Source organism: Diorhabda sublineata, chromosome 6 (genome assembly GCF_026230105.1).
Source record: "Diorhabda sublineata isolate icDioSubl1.1 chromosome 6, icDioSubl1.1, whole genome shotgun sequence".
Classification (NCBI taxonomy): Eukaryota; Metazoa; Arthropoda; class Insecta; order Coleoptera; family Chrysomelidae; genus Diorhabda; species Diorhabda sublineata.
The window spans coordinates 15,132,774-15,152,689 of NC_079479.1; the positions used below are offsets into that span (position 1 = coordinate 15,132,774).

Consider the following 19,916-nt stretch of genomic DNA (forward strand, 5'->3'; position numbering starts at 1 on the left):
AAACTATTTCAATGAAAACATTGAAGTTTGTGCAGTAGAATTAACTAACTGCAATTTCACCTTTGTATCAATATACAAACCACCTAATATTTATGCGAATAATAAAGATTGGGAACAATTCCCTTTGGCTACAATCTTCTGTGGAGATTTTAATGCACATTTTAGTATGTGGAGTCCTCATCCGGATACTCCTCAAGGAATAATGTTAGCCGACGTGGTAGACGATTAAGATCTAGTGGTACTCAATGACGGTTCTTCTACTAGAGTAATCCCCCCGAATCAATATAAATCAGCAGTTGATTTAACCATAACAACTCCTCTAGCAAGTAAAATACGCTGGGAAGTAATTGATGATACAATGGGATCGGACCACTACCCAATAATTATGGAATTTCAAACCGTGTATACTTGTATACTCTAATCAACCCTTCAACTAAATGGACAGACTCTCGTGCAGACTGGCACATTTTCAAAAATATTATCGAATCAAAACTTAAGTCTTGTGATCAAAATTTGTCTTCAAATGAGGACAAACTATCATTATTCTTTGAACTACTGTCCACTTCCGCAAATCAAGCGATGCCCATAAAAAAATCTCATAAACAGTTTCATCCTAGACCATACTGGTGGGATGCTACCTGTTCATCGGCATCTATAGAACGGAAAAAAGCATTGAATAAATACAAACGTCTGGCTAATTTAGAGAACTATCTATATTATAAAAATGTTGCCACCAAAGCAACATTAATATTCAAGAAAAAACAGAAGCAATGTTGGCTTGAATATTTAAATAGTTTTAATAAAAGTACTCAAAGTACTAAGTACTAAGTAGTCAAAATCGGAATTACTAGGAAAACCATTTATTCTAGAAGAGCTGCATACTGCAATAAAAACGTCGCGAAATACTGCTCCCGGTATAGATAGTTTCAAATGGTATATAATATTCCTGAAACAGCCAAAATATTTCTTCTAGATATAAATAATAGTTGGTGGCTTGGACAAGATTATTCAGATAAATTGAAAGAGATTATTATAACGTTAATACTAAAACCCAATAAAAAACCTGATTCATCGACATCTTTTCGACCTATTTCTTTACTCTCATGCATAACAAAGACTTTTGAACGTTTGATTAAGAATCGGCTAGAGATTTTTATAGAAAGTAACTCCTTGGTAGAAAAAAGTCAATATGGTTTTCGTAGAGGTCAAGGAGCTGTAGACGCCTTAGCACAACTTGTCTCAGATATCCAATTATCTTTTTCTAAGAACGAATACTTGTTATGTCTCTTTATTGACCTCAAAGGAGCCTACGATGTTGTAAACTCAACATAATATTCTCTAAAATGAATATGATGGGTATAAACAAAAAGGTATGTGCTAACATTTTGGAACTCTTTAAAAACGGTAAGATATTTATTCGCGATAACAGTAATGTATTACATGGCCCTAGAATAGTGATTAATGGTTTACCTCAAGGTTCTATTCTTAGACCAATTCTTTTTAATATCTATACCACAGACTTGCATGACATTATGAACCACAATATAAAAATAATTCAATGCGCGGACGATATACGCATATAAATCTCCCATATTACTTATGAGCGATGCGTGAGGGAGCTCCATCATGCAGTATACTGTATCAAAGGATGGTTATACAATCTTGATTTTAGTCTTGTACTAGAGAAATCGGCGGTTTTGTGCTTTACGAGACACCGGCTTCATCTTGCAGACATAATAATAATCAATAACACCTCCTTCCCTATAGTGGATTATTATAAATATCTTGGCATTGTCCTAGACAAAAAACTGCTTAGGTCTAATCATGTTAGATTTGTGAAGGATAAATGTGAGAAAGGTTTGAATCTTCTTCGAATTGTTTCTAAAACAAAATGGGGAGCTGATGCAGGCATCTCACTTGTCTTTTACACTCGCTCATTGATTATGGTTGTACGTTATATGGATCAACCTACAAGACAAACTAACTCATTCTCGACAGAATCCAGTACAAACCCTTGAGAATATATTTAGGCGTTATGAAATCTTCCCCATGTCATGCAATTCTGGCGGAAGCACAAGAGCCTCCATTGAATGTTAGAAGGCTTTATTTAGCTCGTAAACAAAACATTAAATACAGAGCATTTAATTCATTACTGTTTTCAAACATAGCTAATTTGAATATACAAAATCTTACCAACAAATATTGGATAAAAAAAACTCTCCGCCACTAGCTGATGCTTTTGTTGATACCCAAAATACTATATATGTATATATATATATATATATATATATTTATATATATATATATATATATATACATCCCAAATAATGAAATATATCCAATTTATTGATGCAAATTTGAGATTATCTTTTTCACGCCAAACATAATCTTTCCTGGATATACCGACATTCCTTCATTAAATAACGCACTCATGGAAACTATATTGAATAAATTTGAAAATCACACATTTATTTACACAGATGGTTCGAGGAGTGACGATGGAACATGTTTAGCGTTATATAACTCTAATAATGATATATCATTTCGCTGCCGATTACCAAATATATGTTCAATATTTACCGCAGAAGCTCTTGCTATAGAAAAAGCACTAACATGGTGTTTGCAACAAAAAACAAAAGGCGTTATAATCATATCCGACTCCAAATCAGTTCTGGAAGCTCTTCAGGGCTTCAAACATTTCAAAAACAATGTAATTTTCAACATAAAAAAACTGACATATTTCATTAGATCTTCAAATATAAATACAACATTTATCTGGAATAAGGCTCATGTAGAGATCATAGGTAATGAAAAAGCAGATTTTGAAGCCAGGAAACCTATCACGGGAGCAGTTACATACTATCCCCCACAGTACTCTGATCTCATTAGTAATTACAGAAATCATATTAAATCAGACTGGTCGAAAATATATGATGATATCGCTAATAAATCTAAAAATCAATACTTCCTTATTCACCCTAAACTGCCAAAAAAAATATCGCACCTCAAATTCCCCAACATAAGTAAATATTACTCTAGCACAATATCAAGAATAAAATTGAATCATGGTCGTTCCCCGGCGCATCTTCGTAGACTTGGCTTAGTGAGCTCTCTAAATTGTACTTGCAATAATAATAAAATTGCCGACCTAAATCATATATTCTTCGAGTGCACCAATCATATTTTACCTACAAATGAACTGATAGCTCAATTGACGAAACATGGATTCCAAATACCTTTAAATATTTCTACAATAATTTTTTCAAACGATAAATCGGTTTCAGATTCTATCATAAAATTCATAAAAACCAATTATATAAACTAGTGTTACATTTTAGTTACTATACACACCAAAATTAGTATGTGGCAAATAGCAGAAGCTGATGCCAACCGCCTCCCCCCTTACACACACACATAAGAACAGAATAGTATACGAAACCAACTTGGTCCTCAAGATATTTGAACTTTAAAGATCAGTGATAATAAGTATGGATGATAGATCTATCCAACTATCAGATCTTGAATTTAGATGCTTAGGGGCCATCCATAAATTACGTCACAGAAATTTCAGGACTTTTTAACCCCTCCCCCCTCCTTGTCACAGGTTTTCACAATTTCAAAAACCCCTCCCCCCTGATGTGACGTCACACATTTTTCAAATTTATATATTTATTCAAAAATAATCAAAAGAAAACAGTTATTTTTATTTTTTTCTTACTTTTATTATATAATCTTTGATAAAATTAACATAAAGAAGTCAAATATTTTAGACAACAGAAAAACAAACGAGTAGTTATGAAGCAACAAACGACTAATTAAATTTTGCGTGATGAATTTTGAATTTTAACATGTGATGTCACAAAGTTTTTGACCCCCCCTGCCCTTTGTCACACTATGTCTCATTCCGATGATACCCTCCCCCCCATTAACATTGAAAGAAAATAATTATCGTGAGAATATGATAAACAACATATTCAACAAAAGGATAAACAGATACTACAATCATTTAAAAAGCAAAACAGAAACGAAACATCAAAACGTTTTTCCTTGCCATATGTACATGGACATTCCCAACAACTATCGAATTATTTCAATAAATATGATAGTCATAAATATTTCACTAAACTAAAACACCAAAAAACAGAAGAAATAATATTATATATCAAGTACCTTGTACTAATTGTGACGCTGTCTACATAAGGCAGACATCTCAATATTTAGAAATTAGACTAAAAGATCATTAATACGAAAAAAAAATGAAACAGCAATAACAAACCACGGAATATAAAAAAAACATAAATTCAAATTTACATTCAACTACCTTGTAATGATTGTGACGCTATTTAGATAGGGCAGACATCTCAATATTTAGAAAAGAGACTAAATGGTCATCATATGTTAAAAAAATAAAACTGTATTAACAAACCACGAGATATCAAAAAAAATACATTTAATTATGAAAAAAAAATCTAATACACGAAAAAGAGAATTTTTAGAAATGGGTAACATTCATATGAACAAGAAAGCTATCAATATATGTTGTAAATTTTGATACAGCTACAAACCATTTAATAGATGGCTGTTATATATTCTTAAGATATAAAAACTAAGTAAAAATTAATATTTATGTTAAAACAGTTTGTTTGATTTTATTTTTATTCTGACATTCATGATGTAGGTGATCTATTGATTAATACAAATACGAAAGTTGTCAGTGTTAAATCACATTTTGATAGAAACCGAAACAGGTCGAAACGTCAAATTTTTACCTATCTTTAAAAATAAAATAAAATACAATTTTAAATCAGGAGAGTTAGTTAATACAGTTTTATTTTTTTATCGTATTGATGACCTTTCAATCTATTTTCCGAAAAGTGAGATGTATGTCGCAATCAATACAAGGTACAAGGTATTAATCCTTTTGGTTTTGGGTTTTAATTTAATGAAATATTTGGATAATGTACTATGTCTTTTACGATTTTTTATTAATTTTTTGATCAATTCAAATTATTAATATATCTTCTACAATTGTAATAGATATATGTAAGTAAAGAAACTATGAAATAAATACATATTCGTAAAATGTTTGAAATTTTTAATTGTGTAATTGTCATCTATTTTGTATGGAATTTGTTTCAAAATATTTCAAACAATTAGATAATTGGGCAAAAGGAGTTTAAATACTTGATACAATGTCAGGTTTGGTAGACCATATATTTTAGGGGGTACGGTATTATGAATTTTAAATTATTTCGCATTCTTTGCAGAATTGAATGAAATCATTATTTTGTTTTTGATACGAATTCGTAGTGTCCTATTAATTTTTTTATAAGTTGTCTTATCATTTAATATTTTTATCATTTTATTAGATATGTCTGCTTTCTTCAAAATTTTAAAATTGATAAATTATTTGATTTTAGTTATATTTTGAGGTTTGATATTGCTCTGTTGTTTTTTGTTTTTCATTTAATTATTAAAAATAACTTTCTATCTGCTAGAAAAAATTTCAAATTAAATTCATTAGTTGTATTGATTATATTAAATATTTTAACATATACATGGGTTTTTAAACGTTTTATGTCTATCAAATAATAATTGTAGAAAATTAGATCCATTTTGGTCTTTATCAAAATCAGATTTGACATTGGCAATTCGCATATTAATCAATGAATATTAAAACAATTTGTTTTGAACAAAAAAAACAATTTTTTTCATCCTTAATTGTCATATCTCAAAAATAAGTAGCAAGGATGAATTGAATTATTCATAGTTGCATTGAAATATTATAAAACAGAAAATATTTTACTCAAAATGTTGTATTAGGTTCTGTTTCACGAAATATCGAATTTTTATAATTGAATGTATGTTTTTTTCATATATATTTTATTTATATATTTTTTTAAGGTATTGATGACCTTTCAATCTATTTTCCAAAAAGTGAGATGTTTGTCCTACGTCACAATCATTACCTGATTACCATTTTTTTAATCAATTCGCTTTATTAATATACCTTTTACAATCGTAATAAGAATATTCGTACATAAAGAAACTAGATCTAACAAAATAAATACATATTCATAAGAAGTAATAAATAAGTCTCAGTATTTTTGATGTAGTATCTACGAGGATGTATTGATATCTAGTTAGCCTAGACCAGTTCCATGCATAAACAAAATATTGCGTTACCATAGCAACGAACAATAACTTATTAGAAGTGTCAGTTTCACGAAAAAAAAGTACACTAGAGTTACGCAATAAATTAAAAGGAATAAGATGTCCACCGAAATTGTGAAAATCGAAAAATTGGAGTATCGAGCCATCATCAAGTACCTGTATTTAAAAGGGTTAAGAGGTAAGCAGATTTACGAAAATATGCTTAATACCCTTGGCGATCAATGTCCTTCCTATGCGACCGTGAAAAATTGGACTACAAGCCTCAAAAGAGGTAAATTTTACATTGAAGATGATGACCGATCGGGAAGGCCAGTTTCTGTATCAGTCCCCGAAAATATCGATGCAGTTCATGACATGATTTTATCAGACCGTCGAATTGGGCTAAAACGGATATCTGAAGCACTGAATATTTCATACGAATGCATTCATCATATAGTTCACGTCAATTTGGACATGAGAAAAATTGCTGCAAAATGGATCCCCAAATGTTTGAATGTTGACCAAAAGCGTGCAAGGGTAGAAGCATCATGTTCGATCTGCGCTCGATTTGAAAACGATGTAGACTTCTTAAACTTGGGTACATTTCTAGGATCCAGAAACAAAGCAACAATCGATGGAATGGCAACACTCTGGTTCTCCAAGACCAAAGAAGTTTCGTGTCCAAAAATCTTGCTTCAGTTTTTGGGGAGTGCCATGGAGTAATTATGATTAATTTTTTAGATAAGAGAGTAGAACAATAACTGGAGATTACTATTCGACATTACTGATCACTCTACGGGAAAAAATTAAAGAGAGAAGAAAGCTATCGAAAGGTGTATTGTTTTTACAGGACAACGTCCCTGCACACAAATCTCATGTTCCCTTGCAAAAAATTCGTGATTTAGGGTTTGAATTACTAAAACATACCCCTTATTCACCAGATTTGGCTCCGTCCGACTATCATCTCTTTCCTCAACTGAAAAAAAGTTTAAAAGGTCGTAAATTTTCTTCCAACGAGGAGGTAATAAAAGCTGTGGAGATCTGGTTGGATGTGTCCAATTAAGAGGAGAATAGGTTGAGTAATAAAATATTTTGACATTGATATTTTGTTTGGTTCTATAGTAGGCTAAGAATTTTTCTATATTCAAATTTGTTTAAAAATATTTTTCAAATAATTAGATAATGGGGTGAGAGGAGTATGAATACTTGAAACAATTGGTCGAAGTCAGTTTTATGTGTTTTGGTAAACCATATATTTCATTGTCAATTTTTGCATCTAATGGCGAAATAAAAAGTTGATCTTTCCAAAATCGAATTAGATCATTATTTTGTTTTTGATACGAATTCGTAGTGTCTTGTTTAATTTTTTTATAAGTTGTCTTATAATCTAGTAGTTTCATCATTTTATTAGATTTGTCTGCTTTCTTTAAAATGTTAAGATGTTTTGTTTAATAAATTCTTTGGTTTTACTTATGTTTTGAGGTTTGATATTACTCTGTTGTTTTTTGTTTTTCATGTTTTTTTAAAACTAGTGATTATATTACAGGTATCAGATCTTATTTTATCTTTAGTTTCGTTATTCAGATGATAAGTGCTGCTTTCAATATTCCACATTTTTCACTAGAATTAGAAAACTATCTATTATTGAATCTACAACGGCAATAAGGAAATTAGAAAATGAATTGAAAGACATAACAATTAAAATAGGTTGATTAATTCTTAATAAGATTTAACAAAAAGTTGAAGAAAAATGTCGAGAAATAATTGTATAACTTTAAAAAACGCAAAGAAAGAAATATTAAGAAAATTGAGAACCTATTATTGAAAAAACATTCTATTGATGTACACATGAAATAAAATCAAAATGGATCGAAAATTCAACTGATACTGAAATACTAAATGAAATTTTATCTTTAGGTGACAATTTTGGACGAGAATTGTTCTAATGACAAATTACCTGTGAAAAATATCTTAGAAGAGAATATTAAATATAGCACCAATCATCCAAATAACGAAACTAAATTGTAATATCACTAATTTCAAAAATAAATAAAAACACGTAAGACAGAGCAGTAGTAAATCTCAAAATATAACTAAAATTAAGAATTTATTAAACAAAACAAACATCCCAAATTTTGAAAGCAGATAAATTCGAGACAACTATTATTACGAAAGTCAAAATATTATAATAATAGAATAATGAAAATACTAGATGATAAGACAAAGCCATCAGATTCGAAAAAATTGAAAATTCATAATTCCTTACCTCCTAAAATACAGAGTGAGTCACAATGGATCGTTCATCTGAAAAAGAACGAATTGATATTTTAATGATATACTGATAGGCGTAAAAGTCAACAAGAAACTAGAAATATCTTTAATAATTTATATCCTAACCGAAATCCCATAATAAATAAAGGGTGATTTATTTGAAATAACAAAGTTCATTATTTTTCAGGAAAAAGGAAAGAACTGACAACAATGTAAATATCACCATAATACTGGCCGAATCACAAGACCCTCGTACACAAAAATTTATAAAATTTTTCCGAGATAATTGAGTCGTTCCATACATAAAACTTACTCTCTATCTGGCCTACCAAAACTGCTAAAACATGAAATACCTTTTTAACCAATTGTATCCACTTACCCCATTATCTAATTATTCCAAAACATATTTTGAAACAAATATATCAAAAACACATTGGATTTCATATAAAAAATTTAAAATATCATAATTGCTTATGAATATGTATTTATTAAGTTGAACGTGGTGTCGTCGTATACGAATATCCCTATTACAATTGTAAAAGATAAATTAAAATCCACACAGACATACCTCAAAACGAATTTACCAAATCTATAGTTATAAAGACATTTAAACTTCAATACATGTCATCCTATATTACAAAAAAGCTCCGTGATTATTAGTTTGACTGATAGAGCTACATAAATGTTATTAGATTCTTATTTCTTTGACACTTTTATATGTTTCTGTTGCTAAATTGTTTTGATTTCCGATTGATAATTAGTTTATAAAATAAGTAAAAAATTGACGTTGCTACCTATATGTATCAAGGTGTCAAAACCTCAATTTTTTACCTAGTTTTGCCAGCTAGAGTATGAGCGTTTTCGTAGTGGGAATGTGGCAAAATTAAACACCAAAATGTATTCATCGTCTGGGAATTATTAGTTAAGAATTGCGGTGTGATAAATTTTGTTACATCTTCTAAAAACATTAGATTCATCAACTTCAAAATTCTATATTCAAATTCATTCTTGATAGAAGTATTAAGAATTCTGTCGTTCTTCAAGGGAGAAAAAACTACTTTCCTGGCTAATGCCTCGACGAATATTGAATTAGAACTCATCTGAAGAGCACAAACTAGCGCCATCTTCATTTCAAACTGCGAACCACTGGTCAGGTAGAAATCTAGCGTAGTCGCCGATAATATTATCGGCCAGTTAGCGTTCGCTAGGGAATGATTAACTAGATGAACCAAATAGCGACACTCTTTGACGTTGTCTTCAGTTCGGGTCTCAAGGGTTTTTAAACTGCTCTGATAAGACGTAATAACTTCTAAACTAGTCAGTAGTTACATCCTCTCCTTGCAATTGCGAGCCATTGGGATGTTAATATCGACAAAAGTGTCGATTCACATCACGCCCTTTAGAGGGGCTGTAATTCAATATTCGTCGAGGCGTTAGCCATATAAGTAGTTGTTTTCCCCTTTGAAGAACGGCGGAATACATTTTCGATATATTGAATTTTGAAATTATTTCAGAGGTGGATAGTAGAAAAACTTTTATTTATAGAGAATTTAATCCCCCATCGAAAACAACTTTTTCGTATTTCTCATATTTGTAAATATATTCTCTAATGAACATGTTTTGCAGTTGCAATGTATGAGTATTGAAATATCAGCTCTAGTAGTAAATAAATTAATGAAAGTGTTTACTTCAAATCTCTCGTTCTGTTCAAAATAAAAGTAGGAAGGGTGAAAATTAAGCTGTAGAAGTAGCAGTATTGAAGAAAGTTTTTCGTGGAAATGTCCAGCAAATACTGAGAAGGAACTTGATCTGAATGAACAACACAAAACGCATATATCTCGTTTTTCTGATGAGTATACATTTTTTATTATATACATTAATTGGCTGATGTTACTAGACCAATTTCAATTCTCAAATATTTTACGAGGTATGGACGAAAAATTCTCAAAAATCTAATCTATTGGTATTTTTGAAGATTTCCTTGATACTTTTATCCTAGAATTTTTACGTGTGGCATATGCTAGAAAACGTAGGAGTAATTTAGTCGAGTAGCCAGTATCCACTAATGATTTTTCCTTCAGACTAGTTTATTGCATGGGTCAAATGATGGTATTAATTTGGACAGACAAAAACTGCCGGCAGTGGGGTAAACAATTGAATTTATCATATGTACGGATCTTATTAGCACCATGTTAAACGTTAAAACATTCGTTTGGTGTTGACTGTTAAGTCAACTGGAAAATTTTTAAATAAAATGCTTCTTTCAAGGTTTCTAACCAAACTGACCCATGTTAGTTTCCTTGATTTTCCCGCCAGTGAGAGTTAGTTTGAATTTTTTTTTGTTTCATGGTGGTAAAAAGACTCCATAGTTACTTTTGAGATCTGTTTCAGTGAAACATATTATGCAAAATACAACATTCAAAATGGCTGTAGACAAATATTGAGTTTGTTCAATTTCATGGATTTCAATTGGTCTTAAAGTTTAATTTCAATTTAAGTTTATATTAAATCTTCAAGACAGATAATTTTTATAGGTTAGATTAGCTTAGGTTACGTCGTTACTGATGATGTTGAATTTTTTACAGAATTTGTTTTTTCTATTCATATCTATTATATATATAACCTATGTTATTTACATCAAGATTTCTATTAATACAGCGATCATCTTGAGTAATACATATTATTTCTAAAAATAGGCATTTATTAATTAATTTTCTGTTGACAATAACAGATTCATAATCCATAGAAAACTTGTTCGGTAAGCGAGCTTCTGTCAGGGTATGAATTGCTGAGACTTTTCTGAGATGTAATACGATTGGTGGGTCACCGTTTGGATTGACCAATGTATTTTTACAATTCGTTAAAATCTTTTTAGTTTATTCATCAACTGATCTACGTGAAACTGCCGGCCGTAGGGTAAATAATTTAGTTTCTCGTATTTACCCGTGTTAGCTTTTCTTGGTTTTTCCGTTAGTGAGAGTTGGTTTGAATTCTTTTTTTTTTCAGATACTTTTAAGATCTGTTCCAGTGAAACTAATACGGCAGAAGCTTAGTATTTTTGCATTTTTTAAAATCAGTCTGCAAGTAAGCAATTTACAAAATTTAGGACATTTGTGTCTGTTTTGTGCTTAAATTACGGGAGTTTTTTGAACATTAGTTTTAAGTGGTTGCGTTCATGTTTATCAAACATTAGTTAATACATTTTAAAGTTACAAAGTGATAACTTAGTGGTAGTTGAAAGGTACAAAGACAAACATAGAGCTTTAGGTGGAATCAACACTCATTTCTCACGGGTTTTCAATAGACTTTATTCACCCCTTGCCTACACTAAGCAAAAAACAGCATAGTAGAAAAAACACGAAAAAGCCACGTTTTCGGGAGAAAATATTATTATTTTCTATTTTAGTATCAACTCTTTAAGAATCAATTTCGCAATAAAACTGGGAAAAATAAGGTCTAAAATCCAACTAATAAAGTTCACAAACCACACAAAAACTTAGGCAAAAGCATTTGTTTACCCCACGGCTGGTATTTTGACAATTTTCTATATTGCTTTATATTATTTTGAAAGATATTGAAGAAGAAATATCGCTTGCCTGTTTTTATATTATTAACTTTACACTTTCCAAAATGCCTCGCATTTCAAATACTTACTTCAGACTTATCGTTGGTGGCAGTTTAGTAGTTGTATGTATGTATGCTGTTACAAAATTAAAAACATTGAAATGCATAAGACCTTCGTAGTTGCCGTTTGCCGATCGGTTTGCCGTTGGTGACTTTCAACATAAACGAATTTTCACTTTTCTCTTCGGCAATCACATTTGTTTGCATTTGTAACGTGATTTTGACGTATGACGTTGAGGTTATTTCTCTTTCTGTCTGTTTGTTTATTATGGTTTGTTGGTTTTGCTTGTTTTCTCTTCAATATTTCATGTCAAAAAGAATAACAAGATTTTTAGGTTAATGTCAAGTTTATGAATAAGGTGTAGAATTTGCTACGAACGTCACTAGCAAACGGCATCGTCAAATGGGAAGTAATGTTTATGAATTGGTCTTTATTTTCAATTGTTAATCGAGTAGTTCTGCAAATAGTGACTTCTTTGACACTTAACGAATTAAACATTGTTAGGTCAAAATTCTTTAGGGTTTTATATTTGTGACCTTTTTTCATAACATGCTAATTTAATTTTAGCCATTTATTGAAAATTTTGTATGAATATCTAGTATTTGATCATCAATATCTGGAAAACTTGATATTACTAGGACACCAGTTACATTTTGCCTATGCTACCTTCTTACACAGAGGTCTTGAAGGTAGCAAGGATGGTTTATTTCACAGGTGTTTAGTTACCTCACTCTTTGGCCGCTAAGTTGGCGTTACGATCGAGAGATAGATAATAAACGCATACAAAATGCAGCTTAAGTATGCCAAATTATATCGACATAATATTATCGATTATATAATTTATAAGAGAAGAGACACTACCACCTTGTAAAACTGCAGATATTTTTTATTTTCATTTTCAACACAAAACTTGTACTTAGATTAAATTTAAATATTATTGGAATTATATATTATTGCATTTATAATATATCATATATTTAGAGTATACTTATCAATTTGTCAAAAGAATACTTCAGTTTTGCAATTGATACAAAGTATGTATTTCAAATAACCATCTACAAGTTAAACCGAACATTTTAACTTTATGAACAAACAAAACCAAAAAATCCTAGTAAAAATAAACAATGTTCAAATTCCTTATACTAATAATTTGGAGAATGACACTTGAATGCTAAACTTTGCTGAAAAGTCCAGGTTAAAAAGAAACCTGAAGAGCTAGGTATAAAATATAAAAAGATGTACTGGATTATAGGAAGGAGCTCCAAATGAGTGTACATGCACAATAACTGTTTCTATACAAAGATATATTGAAACCTCCCTAGACATGAGGATACAACTTGGGGCTGTGCCAGTAAAAATAACATTCAAGTGATACTCTAACCAAAATAGAGTATAATGAAACATCGTTAATGTACCTTGGTACTACACTTACAATGATCTCCATAGGGATCTCAATGGGAAAACTGTTAACCATGCTACAGCCAAATTTTCCAGTAGCCATGAACAACAGATACAACATGGGCACATTGAGGTTATTCAACCCCTTGACAATGTCAATTTAGTGAGAAGGCTTAATAGGATCAAGCCGTTTGAGTTAGTTTAAATACCAGTGTAAGTTTACACGTTGAGTCCCTGCCAAAATTGATAAACATTCCCCTGATACCAAAATTGTTTTTGTATATGGAGTCTGAATTTAAGGAAAAATTTATTTGAAATAAAAATTGCTTTTCATGGACTGAACATAAAAAACACCATTTTTGCATTTGCATTCATTATATTTTGCAGTAAGGAAAAACAAGATTTTGTTTGATTTTCTATCCTTTGAAGAATAATTTATGCTTTTATGTGAAGTGTACAGAAATGTAAGACTTGTTTTAAATATTATTTGTATTAAATTAAAAAAAAAAACAAAAAAAAAATATAATACAATGGAATTGAAGATCATGGAAAAAAAAATCAAATGGAATAAATGTAGATTTCAAGGACTCAGAATGGCTCGACCAAACTGTAAAACATATTTAAATACCATCTCTTGAGCCTTGGAGTAGGTTTGGAATAAAATATGTTGTGCGGGACCGCTTTGGGTTGTGGGTAAAGTTCAGTTGTGGGCCTATGGACCGCACAGAAGCTCAAAGCAAAGAATACACGTAAACAGTAGAATTGCTAGAATTATTAGACACTAAAGTATACTAATGAGTAGGACCTTAGGGTTTAAGAATTTCCACATTACGAGTGGGTTAGAAAAAAAATTCCCTCTAGGTGCTTTCTTTTACAAAAAAAAAACATTTTCCTTTCTAAGTAATCTTATTAATATAAATAGGTAGAGCAGAGACTTTTTAGTGAGAAATTTATCTGTTCTAACTAACATGAGTATTTTTTGGCTTAGTTATTATCACATTTCAACAATAGCATTAAATTATAACAATAATAGCAAAGGAAAGAAGTGAATATTATCAATTATATAATTTACTAGAGAAGAGACACAGTCACCTTGTAAAACTGCAGACATGTTTGATTTTTATTTTTAAGAATAAATTTGCAATGTGTACTTCAATCAAATCTAAATATTATTGAAATAATATATTGTTGCTTTCATAATATATTATATATTTATAAAGTATAGTTATTCAATTTATTGAGAAAATACTTCAGTTTTGCAACTGATTGATAAGGGCAGTGTAGATACTTCCAAAATACACTCTAAAACTTAAAAGCAGCACATATTTGCATAAGTTAAATTTATTTACAATGAAATATATTTGAATACTTTTACAATAAATTCTTCTAGACTTGAAAAAATGCTAAATAATAGTTTATATTCAAGTAAAATGAAAATTATATATTGTATAAAATATTTGATGATTAGTTAAAAAAATTGGTAAATGGCTCAATAAAAAATTTTTATACCAAAACATCTGTTTTGGAAGAATAAAATATCTTTAAACTAGACCCATACCTTTTCACTAGATCCCCAATTAAATAGTAAAAAGCGTAATAATAGAAATAGTGTGAAGCAAAAGTAGATGTATTAGTAATAGTAATGTAAAATAAGGTTTGGCTTTTTATGCTTAAAATAAAATGTCAATCAAAACACAAATGTCACAGGTCAGTTAAGTTAAAAATATATTGTATATAATTATTTTCTTTGTTAAAATAACAGCAGCATAGTATTAGTTAAAAATGAAAATCTACTGTTATGTAAAAAGAATTAGCTATCTACCTGAATATAATAATTAAGAAAAATAAGGCGAGATTAACCTATATAAATACACTTATTTGAAAAGATTTCTCCTAATCAATTTAGGGCGTTATATATTATAAAATATTTGTAAACAAAACCTCATATCACTATCACCTTTGCCTTGATTTGAATGGTGCTTTTTATCACTTCATTACTTATAACCATTTCAACACACACTAACGGCAGCCATGTTTGTCTATGACTCTCCCACGGACGTACTAAATACTAAACCAATCGTTGAAATACTTCATTTATGTCAATGTGAACGGAATTGAAATTGAAACTTACAATACAATCTGGTTAGTTTTATAACTATAAGTTAGGTCGCTTGTACTAGTAACTAATTTAAAATTAAAAAAATTGTATTTTCAAATAATCTGATGGAGATACATATAAGTAAAGTAGTTGTTTTAATATGCTTTTGATTTAAGTAAGTAATTTTTTTCCATTTTTCGAGACAAGTATTAATGGAAACTTTATTATAGTTGCATGTTTATACGTCAAATATATTTTGCATAAACCAATAACAACTGACTCAGTAGATAATCGAACAGTCGATAGTAAATATTTTTGTCCCGAATATTTAATTATAAAACTTAAATAGACGAGTAAAGTGTACCTGCCTGTAAAGAAGTTTGGTTTAAATAGGGTACCAGACGTTTTTTTTTTTCGGGTAGACGAAATTTCAAAGTAAAAATCATACAGGAAAATAATTCTTTGCAAAAGAAAATTAAAAAACATATCAATTCCAAAGTATGTTTATAAATAATAATGGTAGTCAGAATCGTCTGAAGTAGAGTTATCATTTGATTGAATTATGACGGGTTGTAAAGAGGGTGATACCACATACTCATCTTCTTCTTTGATAACATGTTCAACACAGTGTTTCCAAAATTCTTGGCGGTTTGCTGCTAGAACTTTCTTTGCAAGTTCTACAATCTCTTTACTCAGTTCTGAAGACTGATAACATTTTTCGTAATTTTGAAGAATTTACGTTTGCCCATGTCCCTGCCAGGAAGAAATTGTGAAGGTACATATAGTTTCGGCCAATAGAAATGCATTTATGTTTACGATTTGATGTTTTCATTGGTGAACAATGGAATTGATGAGTCCACGTAGACTGACGGTTTGTTAGATGTTTACCGAATTTTATACGTGGAGTAAACATTTTTCATTTCTTAATTTGGTATGAGTGCCATGCCTATTTATGAAAAATTGATTGTTCCTCGCATAACTGTCTTCTGCAATTGATATTGGAAGAACTATACAACTCTAACCTAATCTTAATGGCTAAGAAAACATTCTGAATTCAGCTGACGTCATGCGCGAGGCGTGTCAAATTTCGCAGCATACCAGTGTATCTGTATCGTGTATATTGGCAATTCTGTAGTAGAAAATACATTGTTCATAGTTTTTTTTTATAAATGACATACCAACTTTGAATGAAATTGTAGCGGAAATAAAAAAATGCCCAGATTTACCACACATTTCTCATTCATCATATTTTAGGTAAGCCACAAATTACAGTAAAAGTTCCTTATTCGCGGATCTTATAAGTACGTACATAATAATAAAAGGATTCCAATAGGTATCCAACCCAATACCCATTGTAAATGCCGTCAAATGGATTAATAAAAAAAGTAAAGTAGATCTTATAAAAACTTTGCCTAAAGTATGTTTTTAAATAATATTGCCGACGACTTTGACATCTGCCGCCTTCGCCGCAATCGGTGTTTTTTAGAATGTAAATAAACAGAATGAAAGCAACCTTATTATTCAATGATGAAGTACATATACATATTTTAAATGTTGCTGTTCCGTTCTATGGTAAAAGTGGCTTTGCTGCAGAGATATCCAGAAGAATTTGCAAACCTAGTAGCTGATGGAGGATACAAACCTGAGCAAGTATTTGATGCAGACCAAACTGCACTGTTTTGGAAGAGAATGTCAAACAAAACATTCATTTTTAAGCGAAAAGTCTGCTCCTGGATTTAAGGCAGCAAAGGATAGAGTTACACTGCAGCTATGTTCAAATGTATCTGAAGATTGTGTCATTAAGCCACTGATGCTGTACAGATCGTTTAATCCTCGGGCTCTAAAAAATCAAAACAAGGACAACCTGCCAGTGTTTTAGCGTGCTGATAAGAAAGCATGGGTTAGAAGCGCTATTTTTTGTGACTGGTTCCGGAATTGTTTTGTTTCTGAAGTTGAAACTTATATAAAAAACAGAATTTAGACTTTAAAGCACTTCTACTTTTAGACAATGCACCAGGTCATCCTCGCGAACTTGAAACTATGCATCTAAATATAAAAGTGTCATTTTTACCTCCCAACACGACGGCTTTGCTTTAACCTATGGACCAAGGAATAATACAGGTCTTTAAGCTCTATTACATCAGAATCATATTGGATAATATGGAATGTAATCCTGATATTGAATGTTATGGAATGCTGGAAGAAATTTGACATTGCATTGGAAGAACTGAAGCCACACACATTTAAGTCATGCTGGAAAAAAGTGTGACCTGCTCTGACTGCGGAAAATGATGAAGAATCTGTGCAAGTTCAAACTATGACTATGACTATGACTATGACTGAAACCGACTTGGAGATAATGTTAAATTCACAGCCTATTGAAGAAGAGGCTTCAACAAGCACTGGAAACGTGACATTTAATTTGAAAAATCTTAGTGAAGGTTTAAGAATGGCAAATAAGCTTTGCGATTTCTTTATGAACATTGATCCATCTATGGAATGACGCCTTATTTTTAAGAGGCAAATTGCTAAAGCGACTGCTCCATATCAGTGTGAATCGAAGGAGCTTTTAAAAACTGCCAAGCAAGAGAAAATTACAAAATTCTTCAAACCGTTGCCTAAGCCTAATTAATCAAAATGTTCAAAAACTTAAATAAAATTGATTTTTTTATATATTTATTTATTTATTTTGTTACCTAGGAACTTATCCCTCATAATCCTATACAAATTACCATTCTGTATTCACGGTTTCTGCATTCGCGGCATATTTTTGGAACATATACCCCGTAAATAAAGAGCTTTTACTGTATACTAATTTTTATATGAATTGAAAGTTCCTTTATTTATTTCATGGTATGTACTAAGAAAATTACATTTTTTGATACTTGAAAAGAAATAGAAAGAATATTTTGATAGAACTCGATGATATTGTGAGATGTAGGAGATGCTATGTCACTTTGATAGTATGCCAAACGATAGCAGATCATGTTAAAGAGGATCTTCGTGAGGTAGGTGTGAAGGTGGAAACATGGACCCTTAGACCGTGATGATTGGAGGCAAGTAGTGGATGAGGTCAAGCTCTTTGAGGGCCTTAGTGCCAGTGGTAGCAGTAGAAAAAATTACCTAATTAACTTGATGAAACATGGCTAAATGAATGTCACAAATTCCAAAATATGGATAGATACATCTATGACATGATATGAATGGATTGGTATTCGTAAAGTGGTTTTCAGATTTTCTAACAAGATTCCCACCCAGAGTAGAAAAGATTCAAACATCAGTTTAAAAAAAGATATAATAAAAAAAATGAAAAATAAAAAATGAAGCAAATAGTTAACGATTTTTATACCAGATTTGATTTCTAAATGCTGAAATTACCGTTTTCAGAATGAGGATTAATTGTAATAGGATGTCTATTACAAAAATGACCTTTTCTCATACCATTTGGAAATTTCTTGTTCTGTATAGGTACCTAATCTTGCTATATATTCCAAATGAGAAATTTATCGAAGCAAAGATGATAAATACATTATTCTGCTAAGCTGTATCACAATTTTTATTTTTTTTAAACAAATAACATTTTCAGACTTGACCAATTTTTTATTCAAATCATCTTCAGTTCTCATGTAGCTCAATTTTCGAAACATAAACATCCTCTACTGTCTGAATAATGCAATTTTCGTCTATTGTGGTTCCTACATTCTTAATTATTTACAATTGATCAGAAACGACTCCGATCTAATTATTGTTCTGAAATTCGTTTCACCAAACTTCATATGCCACCAAATTTGACAATTTATTAACCTTCTTACAAACGTAGTCACCGACCTTGAAAACCTTCATAGATTTAATTTTACAATTCATTGTATTTTTTTTCGTTATCAATAATATGCAATCGCTCTTTTATTGTGTGTCTATTAACAAACTTATTTAGTTGGTGGTTAATTATTTCCAGACGGTATAATTTTAGGATGACTAGTATGTCCTCCTATTGGTGCATTCCACTAAGCGTTCACGGCGCCAGAAATACTCTTTCGACCGTTCCACATAGCGACTACGATCGAATTTTCAAAGCTCTAGCGCAGATTGCAACCATGAGAATCTATCTCATTATTTGATGCGGTATGGGATATTATAATTAATATTATATATAATTTGAATCATTCTTGTGACGCAATGTATATTAATTAACCACTCCACTAAAAAATTCAATGAGTTACATATTGTAACATAACTTCTTTAATCTTTTGCTTAATTACTTTCTATTTTGCCATTCGTTAATATTTCAACACTTAAAACGCCTCGCAAGCCATTTCACTTGGATTTACAATTATAAGGCTCTAGACTAAGTGGAACGGGAAAGGTCAAGGT

General features: G+C 30.6%; 1 protein-coding gene across 7 annotated transcripts in view; it reads right to left on the reverse strand.

The window, feature by feature from the left end:
• The window catches only part of LOC130445787 (serine/threonine-protein kinase Genghis Khan), a 119,624-nt gene extending 100,134 nt beyond the window's left edge, over positions 1-19,490 (reverse strand). For 4 of the 7 annotated variants that reach the window (XM_056781656.1, XM_056781659.1, XM_056781658.1 and 1 more), the window contains exon 1: positions 15,405-19,490. The gene's annotated coding sequence lies outside the window, so the exon portion shown is untranslated. Of the gene's footprint in view, positions 1-8,419; positions 8,458-15,269 lie in introns of all 7 variants that reach the window. The other 3 variants (XM_056781657.1, XM_056781655.1, XM_056781654.1) reach the window with 2 other exon arrangements.
• Between the last annotated feature and the right edge of the window lie 426 nt (positions 19,491-19,916).